This window comes from Dendrobium catenatum, unplaced genomic scaffold (genome assembly GCF_001605985.2).
Source record: "Dendrobium catenatum unplaced genomic scaffold, ASM160598v2 fragScaff_scaffold_273, whole genome shotgun sequence".
NCBI classification, from domain to species: domain Eukaryota; kingdom Viridiplantae; phylum Streptophyta; class Magnoliopsida; order Asparagales; family Orchidaceae; genus Dendrobium; species Dendrobium catenatum.
In genome coordinates, this window is record NW_021318735.1 from 358,718 (window position 1) to 369,878 (window position 11,161).

At 35.3% G+C, this 11,161-nt stretch overlaps 1 long non-coding RNA gene across 2 annotated transcripts; it reads left to right on the top strand.

Annotated features, from left to right (window-relative positions):
• Positions 1-7,336: 7,336 nt before the first annotated feature.
• On the top strand, positions 7,337-11,161 carry LOC114579298. Of its 2 annotated transcripts, XR_003700219.1 has the most exons (4): positions 7,337-7,932; positions 8,695-8,743; positions 10,590-10,738; positions 10,830-11,161. It is a non-coding gene; the product is annotated as an uncharacterized LOC114579298 (long non-coding RNA). The 2 variants fall into 2 exon arrangements; XR_003700218.1 differs by lacking the exon at positions 8,695-8,743.

The following is an 11,161-nucleotide window of genomic DNA, read 5'->3' on the forward strand; positions in this document are numbered from 1 at the left end:
AACTTTTTCTTTTAATGCCTAAAGTAGGTCCACTCTACACTCTTTCAAGCGTTGGGTTGCCTATGCGAATGCAAAAGTATTTATTGTTGAAAATCTTCTTACTTTGTGACTGTAGAAATTTATCTTCCCCTTTATATATCCATTTCCTGTCTTTGCTGCATTTTCAGTATCATCTTCTTGTGGAAGATGAGAGGTATCCTCATATTTTCCATGTTGATAAAGGGGAAACCAACAATGCTACTGAAGAAGCATCATCTAATGTTCTTGCTCAGAAGTACAACTTGGAAGGTAATATATACCAGCATTTATCTATTTGAAATCTTTCAAATTATCATTTTCTTTTTAAACATAAATAAGTTATCTTTTTGTAATATTATAGTAATCTTAGCATATGCTTCTATTTATTGTATGACGTAATAATATAGTAGAAAGTCATTTCTGTTTAATAATATATTTATAAAAGAAAAGTTTACTTCATTGTGATATCAGCCACCTGTTTGTTAAAATGTTTATTACATTGTATTTTTTATCTAGAATTTGTCTTTCTAATAATTTATTATTAGTTCAGCATCATGTTTGGTTGATTTCCTTACAGAGTGAAATAAGGTGCAGAAGTGGCGGTGATAATGTGCTTGAAAGGGAAGGTTATGCGGTCGCAGTAGGGTCTGCTTTGGAGCTTGTTGATCTAGGTTTATGATATCCTTGAACCAGATAAAAAACTATAGTATTTTTTACCACATAGCAATCTCTATGTTTCTATATAATTTAAATAAACACGTATTATTTTCTGACTTAGAAGGCAGAGGCAATGATGCATTTAATTTCTGTGGGCAAAATTTCGGCCTCGGCCTCCCCCGCTACACTTTTCTTTCGTCGGGGAAGTTTTAACTGAATTAGGTTTTGGGGTAAATTTTGGAAGGAAGATGAGTTTGTAGATAAGACACTACCCAGAGATTTTGCCCCCATTTTGCGAGGACCTTATGATCTAAGTTCTGGTTTCCTATAGGCGCAAGCCCCTATAGTAAATTACCCTCTTGATAATGAGTGAGAACTTTCGATTAAGGCTAGTCATCAATCAGATATATATAGATACATGTTATCTGGCATATAGTACCAGCATGGGTATGAAATTTGGAGATTTGAAAAATTGATATTTAAAATTGAAATTTCATCATCTCCACTTAAAGCGAATGGTGGGGGAATGGATGATGGGCCCGATCAAGAACCTAGGGTTCCATCATCCTGAGCCATCGTGGTCCTTGGTCTACTTAGTCAGAGGAGGTAGTCGACCCAACCTGACAGAAGGATCCTTGTTGGCAGACATGGTTTACTCGTCTCAAGGAGTCCTTGTAAACCTGGTGTGAATGTTTGTCTAAGGGGATAAATTTGAATCCACTTTAGCTAACAGGGGCTTTATGTCGTATCGAATATATCCTACCGATTCATATCTCAAAGATTTGATGACATAAAGGAACGTATTGGCTCTAGCTATAACCAATATTTCGTGGTGCCATTTGACGGCAAAACCACTCGGTTCATAGGGCCCCGGGTCATAACCATTTATCCTGCGGTGCCATTTGGCAGCAAAACTGTAGGTCAGAGGACACGTACCATATCCTTATTGGCATGAGACTATTTGAGAATGCATCCTATTGATATTTTCGACTAGGTATTAGCTCTATGTGAACTGAAGTAGTTTTAATTTATCCAATTTATCCACCTTGGCAAACTATTGTGGAAGGTGGATGGATTTTGCTTTAAGTGTTTGAATGGTTGAATTTCAATTTTAAATATTCTAGATTGGGATTATTTGAGAATTTCAGGTATTTGGGTTGGCATTTGAAAGGTTTGGAATGAACCCCTCCAATTGAGATTTGCATTCAACACGATCATCATCAGAGTGACTTTGAAGTCACTTATATATTCAAATTTTGTGAAAGTTTGAGGGAATTTTGAGATATTTAATATTAACCCCTTTGGTTGAGATCTGTATTCAACACGACCATCATCGGGGTGAATATGGAGTCATTATATTCATTGTTTGAACCTTGTCGACTCTATCGAGTATCGATAGAGGATCAGGTTTTATAGGTTGTATGATTTTATTTATGAATTATATTTGTTGGAGGCCTTGAAGATATTATATAAATGTAACAAATAGATATTATAATCAACACCCTAATCGTACATCTGTTTGATAGTTTGAACCTTGTTGACTCATAGCTACCCACATAGAAGGGTCGGGTTCAAACTGTAGTTCATTTATTGACCAGCACAGTATCCCTATATGTTACGTGTGTATCCAACACATGCTTGTCAGGTCTCATGCAGGTGTTTGGGGGGCATTTTATACTTATGTACTAAACTTTTTTGACTCTTATTTACCTACTTAGGAGGATCGGGTTTGAATTTATTGACATGTACAACATCTCTAAACATCAGTGTGTTCCACAACATGCTCGTCGGGGGCCATGTGGGTATTTGGGAGCATTTTATAATTATTTGTTGAATCTTATCGACTCCTATTTACTTGCTTAAGAGGATTGGGTTCAAATTTATTGACCCACATAGCATCCCTTGACATCACATGTGTTTGTACAACACGCTTGTCGGGGCCTATGCGGGTTATATTATACATCCCCTTCTATGTACCTATGTGCATACATGTTATAGTGCATGTGTTTGAATATCTTGATGCTGATCAGTTGTGCGGTTGACTGCCATTTGAATGTAACATTCTATTTGGATGCTTGTACACGCCTTTTATCCTCTTGCAAAGATGTTGTGGATTCGGTGGCATGGAGTAATACTTTAGTCATTTGCCCACTGTATACATGTAGACTATCGTGCGCTACTTGCATGATTTATGCAGGTAGATTGTATTGCACTAATGAATCTCTTACTATTGTAGAAGCTTATAGAAACTTGCATTTGTTATATTCTTTATGCATTTCGCTATTGTTTTGGTCTTTACAACACATCCACTACTGCTGCAGATAGATGTATTCATTCGTAGATAAAAATTGACTACAGGATACTGCATTTATTAAAGTATTTTTGCATCTGTCCATAGGTGGCATATTATACATACATCTGTATTCATAGAGAGATTATACGTATTATAAATCTTTCCACATTTTCTCGTAAGTAGCGACTTGAATGTATAATGGCCTCCTTCAGTGGCTCATAGGCTTGTTGTGGTTTTGTCGAACCTGCTGTCACTGCCAAAGGGTGTTTGTATCTACATTGGTTCTGCTTGAATCTGCATGTAGGCAATGCATTGGATGTATAATGGGTCTCCTATGGTAGCTCATAGGGGTTTGTATTTCCTGCAGTTATTTTTCTGTATTTTCCCCTGGATGGTTATTGATTGTAGGAGCATTATTACATTCATTGTGAACTCCACTATACAAATTTGCAAGAAGCTATTTTATTTGATTAATGTTGGTTGTAGGGGTGTTGTAGTGTTTGTTGTATGTCTTCTATTGTAATTCTTTTGCATTTGCTCATATGTAATAATTTCTATAGTAGTTCTATAGTTCTTGCTTGCATATGAATTGTAAGGTATCGTTACATTCAGTTTGGCAAGTTGTCGTCACTTGTAGGAAAATGCCTTTACACACAGTGAGCTTCTTATGGTGGCTTGTAGGAATCTGCATTGTTGGTACATAAATCAGTATGCATATTAATAGTTCTATGTTGATTTCTGGCTGCATTATCTCCATTAATAATCTCTTTACACATCATTCAACAAGTTATTATGTTCTTAATATTGCTTTCATGTTAAAAGTATTGTTTTATGTATCACCTTCGTCACATATTGATCGTATACTCGTAGGAGATTAGCATTGATTATAGGAGGGCTACACATCATCTCAAACAATTTGATTTTTTGGTAGAACAGTGTATTCATTCATATGCAGGTTGACATCGATTATTCGAATGTTGTTGTATTCGTTCCATGTCAAATCCCTCTGTTGTAAGGGGATATGTGCATTTACTTTCTACCACAATATTGAAGGCGACATGAGTATCCTAACACTCGTCATAGGCTTTCAGACACATTGAACACATCAATTTCCATATTCATTATGCACTATTGTTTGTCATAGTTTCTTGCAAGACTGTCACAAATGTGACACCTTGGTTTCCAATACTTATATATGATTTAAAGTACCTATTGGAACATCTTTATGCATCTATTTATAATTATAACGCATGTTCTCATTAATCAATAATGATCATTATAACATTTGGAGATTTGTTGCTTATTCACTCGAATATTGTAGCTCTAGTCAACAATTCTTGTATTTTCATTGCATTGCATATCAAATTGAACTCTAGTCCGTTGAATGTTGAAACCCCTTTGGTAACATTTAGATTGCATGAATGGCATAAGTATCGCTTGCTCTCATTTACAAGTTAACTTGGTTGAATATTCTAAGTCATTTGGGTTTTCTCAATCATCTTTCGCATGCATTGAGATTTTACCTTCCACTTGCTTGCTTGTACGATGACATTGGACATAGAGATATTATTGCATTTGCCACAGATCTTTGCTGACATGATTAGCATTGTCACTTTGCCATATTTCTAGTTTTCTCTTAGACATTTAAGTTATGCTTCATACCATTCATTTGATATTCAAACTATAGTTAAGTTCAATGTCTAGGTTCATTTCAAGTCCAAGTCCTTTGTGTCCAAAGTCTTGTTCAAGTCCTATATAATCCAACTCAAGTCTTAGATTGAGTTCAAATATTCAAGTCTTGCCAGCTTAATATTCATATGAAGTCCAACTTGAGTTCATGCTCATTTATGTTCAAGGCTTATATTATTTTGCTCGAGTTTTAGTTCAAGAGTCATTTCAAATTCAAGTTTATTTGGGTTTGATATGAATTCCCTATTATCCAAATGTTGTTCAAAGTAGGTTCAAGCCCCATGTAGATTTTTTTGTTCAATTCAAGCTAAGTATATTCCCCCTTCAGTGCATATTTTAATAGCCTCCCAGCATCCCCACCCGCGTTTAGGGAAAACTTGAGAAAGTAGGCCTCCCCACCATGCACAATAAATGTGTATATAGTAGGTGTTCGTAGACACTGCGGTTCTATCTTCTTTCCCACCACGCTAATAAAAGAGTTTTTGGGGTCTTTGAGGGTACCTGTTTTAAAAGATAGTTGGCTTTTCCCCTACTCGAGGATACTTATAAGTAACCCCGCATTGCCGTAGGCATTACACCGGGTTCCCATCCCACCACGCATAATAAAGGCGTGTATAAACAATTTTTCAGTGTGATGCAAACACCAAAATGGGGGTTTTTTTAATCTCCCGCTTTGTCATGAGCATTGCAACGCACTTCCTCCCACCACGCTAACAAAAGTGTATATAGCTGGTCATTTTGTCGCATTGCAAGTGTCGAAGGTGAGTTCTCCGATTTTAGGGTTTAGAGGGGTTATACCTTGGTGTGGGAATAGTGGGATGGAGGTCATAAAAATCGAGACAAAATTTTTCTTTTTACTCTCTTTTTTTTTAAAGCACTCTTTTCTTCTTCTTAATCTCATTTTGCACTTTTCTTTTCTTTTTTTTCCACTTCTCCCTTTTTATTGTCGCTCATTTTTTTTTTTGAAATTACACACACACTGCGCGGCGCGCGCGCGCGCACACACACACATCAACAAATAATATATATATATATAATTATATATAATATATATATATATATATATATATATATATATATATATATATATTATATAAGAAGAGAGAGAGAGAGAGAGAGAGAGTGTGTGTGTGTGTGTAGAGAGAGAGAGCTACCTTAGCTAAGTGAATGAGTTTAGATGGTTGAGTTGGGTGAGTTGGGGTGAGTTGAGGTTGAGTTAAGGTTGAATCAAAGTAAACATAAGGGCTTGAATATGTCGGGTATGGCTTCGACTTGGAGGAGAGCAGAGGGATTTATTTCCTTTGACAGGTTTAGGTCAGACAGACGAAGGGATTTGGCAGTACAAGCGATGGAGATTTCGGCTAGATGGGGGATTCTACCGAAGAAGCACACAAAATAGGGGAAGTTACCTTCATAGCAAACAACTCCCACTCTTAGGGGTGTTTTGTCAGATTTATATCGAGTTTTTTAGTAGGATTTACGGTAAATCCTGCAAACGAAAAAAAAAAGTCGGCGGTAAATCCGGCAAATCCGTAAATCCCGGATTTGCGGTGTAAATCCGCTAAATCCTATATCCGCTAGAAGTCGGATTTTAACGGGATTTAGCCGAAGAAACGCGCGCGAAAGGGAGAAGTTACCTTCACACGAGCGAGCTACCATCGTTGCTTCAGATTAAATGTTGTAACGTCCGAAGAAACGACTCGTGCAAATCTCTGCAGCACAGTCGAACGACAACGAAGGAGCCGAAGAACAACTCGTGCAATCTCTACACACAGTCAACCAACAACGAAGCTACACACAGTCGAACAAGCAACGAAGGGGCCAAAGAAACACATGCAATCTCTACAGCTGTGAGCATACGAAGCCAACAGCCAAGAACGAACGAAGAATGAGCAAGAATTAAATAAGCGAACCTAGATGCCTCAAGCCATTACTCATTACTTAATTAATTATATAATTTAAAATATTAACACCTAAGTAAATTAATTAAATAATTAATTGTATAATTAGTGTATAAATTAATTATCTAAATTTAACTTAGTTAAATAGTTAGTGATATAATTACTCAATTAAAATTCACTATAATTATCTTAATTAATATAATTTAAAATAAATTATTAAACATATAATTAATATAATAAATAATAATTAATATTTAATGAGCATTAGAATTCTTAAGCGATTAATGAGATAATTAATAATAAATTTATAATTACTACTGATAAAATAGTACTTAAATTATTAATTAATATATTAGTAAGCTTATTAGTTAAATAATTAGTTATTTCCTTAATGGCAAACACTTTATAACTTGATGCGGAAGCGAATTAAGTGGCTTTTATATTACTCGTTCAAATTTTAAATCTCCAACTGTTTTAAACCTGTAATATGTTGCCAACATCTTTTTGGATTTAACTGGATTTAAAAATTGTCATACCAAACACAATTCCAGGATTTAAGAGCCCAGGATTTACTAAACCCGGATTTACAGGATTTAGTAAATCCTACTAAAATTGAATCCAATCCTATACCAACACCCCTTACTTCCGATTTAAATTGTGTAACTTTCGATCCAACTAGAAAAGGGACATCGTCAAAGAGCCAAGTAGGGCAATATGGAGGAGGTCGATCACTCTCTCCCTCTCTCTCTTCTTCTCTCTCTCTCTCTCTCTCTCTCTCTCTCTCTTTCTCTCTCTCTTCTTCCCTCAACAATATAAAGAGATCGGGATTGGGGTTGACAGGAAGAGACGAGGTCGAAGCAGGTAATGGTTAGATTTAATTGTGGGGATTTGGTTAAATGGAGTTTGGTCGCTTGATTGGGTTCATGATTGATGTCGTGGACAGGAGAATAGTCGGAGGAAGCGAAGAAGGGGAAGATGGGGAGGTCAGTTTGGAGGCTTGATCATGTGAGCTACGGCTTTGCAATGAGCTAGCTCCTATGATTGCCTCCGATCCAACAAGAAAGGTTGGAAGACTTGCGGTTGAGGGCATTCGAGAAAGGAGATATGTTCATGGGTTTGGGTTCGGAGGAGGCAAAGATGGACGTGTAGTGATTTTGGTTGAGGAGAAAGAAGGATTGTGGAGAGATGCTTGTGTGCGGGAAAACAACAACCCCATGAAGCTTCACTTTGCTTTGGTTTTAATGACGAGGGTGGCTACGGATTGCAAAAAATTGAGCAGGAATTATGGAGATGAGACTGGAGCAGCGCCGATCTGTATGAGGTAAGCAGAATTTTTGGGATTCTTGGCAGACCCTCAGAGGAATTTCAGCATAGGTATGTTGTATATTTTTTTCATTTGAACTTTTTTTATGCCTATAGAGGTCAACAATTTCATGGATGCTTCTATTGATAAGCTTTTCCAGTATATTGGCAGCAAAGGAATTAATAATGTATTCACTTGAAGCAACTTCATTCATATTCTCTATTTTTTACATCATAACATGTAGCAGGTTTGTTAATAAAGTTTGTACATATATTGCTTTCTAACCTTCTTCTGTTTCAGACATTTACTTGTAGCAAGATCACGAGATGGAAGTTTTTTAAGCGATTAATTTTGTCTGATCTGTATAATTTGAAGGATACCTGCAGTTAGTCTATTAGGAAGAAATTCTACCTTGTATGTTTATTAAACAAAAATTAGCAGCATCTTTAGGCTTCTTTTTAACATCATGCTTGTTAAAATAAGAAGACATCTCGTTCATAATATTATTCTCTTAATTTTAGTCTACATATTATATGACTAATTGATATCATATCCTTAAACTTATTTGATTTGGTTTATTCTCATGATCACTGATCCATTTTGCACATTCCACCTCTATGATTGGGTTGGGGACCTTGTGGGGGTAAAAAGGTAGGTGAGTTGGGAGTACATCATGTGTATGACGTCTAACATGTTACAACTTAGTTTTCATAACTATGTTTTCATATCATGTGTGTTTTTGATTAATCCAAAATATTATTGTATTGACTACTGTTTCTCCTAACATATATTAAAAATATTGCTTTTGTTGTTTGTGTGTACTAACATTTCAGGAAATTCATACTCCTGACTGCTGAAGACTTCAAATCAGATTAGATTAAGGTTTACTATTTTTGAAGTCTATACTTTTTATACTTTCTTATGTTTGAGAGAGTGTGATTGTAATTGGTTAACCGTGCACACACACATTGGGGGAGTGTAAAAATTTATAAATTTTTTACAACTAATCGTACTATACAATTTTGGATCATACGGGACAATTTGTCTTAAGCCTTCCTCCAGAATGCATTTAATCGAATCATGCTAGAAAAATTTTCTAAGTCTTGTTTGTACTATATGAAGTTAGCTTCATATATATGACTTCCATAGTATAAAATGGATATGTACAAGTTCGTCCAGACGAACTCCTGATTTTTTTGCACTATTCATACTATACAATTTTAGGTTCACATATACGACGTCCAGAGTACGAAATGTTTGCATATCTTTTTATCTATGTGAACAGCTAAATCTTTTGAACTGTTCATAATGTACAATCCAAGGATCATACATATAACTTCTAGAGTATAAAATGGACTCATCCATTTTTATACCAAATGAAACATGGTTTGATTAAAACATATCGTACTGTATGATATGGATTTCATACAATATATTATTCAGAGTATGAAATCATTTCGTACTAAGTTGTACTGGACAAATCTGTTCAATTTTGAACTGATCATACTATATAATATCAGTTCATACACAGATCATTCAGAGTACAAAATCTGTTCATACTAGATCGTACGAGCAAATTTTGAATTATTCATACATATGATCGTTGATCATACTGTACGATCATGGACGATCAAATTGAAAATTTCAATTTTCCGGATGATTTTTTTGTGTCTTTCATATATAAGGTCCTAAAAACTTACTGTGAACAAATCCATCTTTATTTTTTCTTTGAGAGCAAGTGTGAGAATGCTTTGGGAGAGTGTTTAAGAGTGTGGAGAGAGATCTTGCAAGTGAAATTTGTGAAGGGTTCACAAGGTTGCCCAAAGGTGAGGATCTCTTTGTAAGTCTTATCGAATCTCTTCCTTGATACTTTGAAGTTGCTCGAGAGAAGATCTTTGAAGAAGATTCGGTTCTCTACCGACACCAAGAGGGTGTGAAAGGATGACGATTCTTTTCTAACACTTGGAGTGTGTGAAAGGATGATAGTTCTCTACCAACACATAGAAAGTGTGAAAGGACGACAGTTCTCTATTGATACTTGAAGAGTGTGAAAGGATGATGGTTCTCTGGTGAAACTTAGAGAGTGTGAAAGGATGATGGTACTCTGCCATGCCGGGGATTGGTGAAAGAGAGGTGTTTTGTAAATGCTTCTCTGTCTTGCTGTGAGAGCAAAATGAGAGTCACTTTGGTAATAGTACAATACTTGAAGAGGGAGTATTCAAGAAGTTGATGTAGGTTTAGTTGGACCGAACTACTATAAATTTATGTGTTTTTACTTTACTGTATTTTTATTTTCTATGATTTTAATTTTGTGGTTGAAAAGTTTTTATTTTGTTAAAACTTTTATTATGCTTAAAATTATAAAAATGGTTTTCTATAAAATTTTCAAGATTTATATAATCAATTCACCCCCCTCTTAGTTAGTCTTGGGATAATTCTTTAGATCTAGCAACCTATACAGACTTTCATAACAATGTGCAGATTTGCATCATTCTCTACAAAGAAGTCACTCTTGCCTTGAAAATTAATAGTGTATACAGTAAGCGAAGACTGTTGACCTTTCATGAAAATGTGAAAGTTTTGCATTATCCATATCATTTTTCAACTGGCATTTATTTTTGGTAGTATTCCATTGTACTAGTTAAAACTTCATAATGATTTTCTAGCAAAAATATACTAATTTTCTTTTTTAAATGCCCATTCATGTTAAAATTCTCATCCATTTTAGGTCCCATCATGAGAAAATCTTGGTACTTGATAATCTAGTTTGCTATTTGGGGTGACTTGATTTGTGCTTTGGCCACTTCGACAACTCCAAATACCAAATTAGTGATCATCCTCCTTTGGTTTGTCCTGAAATGACTACTATAATCCAAGGTAAATTTATTATATTATGCTAATTACTTAGACCCTACACTGAATTTGTTTCTTTTTCAAATTTAAATTTAACTTCCTTTTGTCAATTAAGGGAGTTTGAACCAAATTCATGGGAAGATACAATGAAAGATGAGGTGGACCAAAGCAAGTATCCTCACATGCCTTGGTATGATTTCCAGTGTGCTCTTTGGGGACCACCTTGTAGGGATGTTGCAAGACACTTTGTTCAATGCTAGAATTATGCAAAGTTTGATTCACCTTCAAGGTTCTTCGATTAATTATGTATGTTATTTTGGCACAGATTATAATAGTTTTCTTATTTGTAAAGAAACAAAGCTACATGAGGAGACGATTCCTCTGCTAATCCCTCATCATCATATGGTTATTCCTCATTATATGGGACAAAGCAGAGAAGTTGGATTC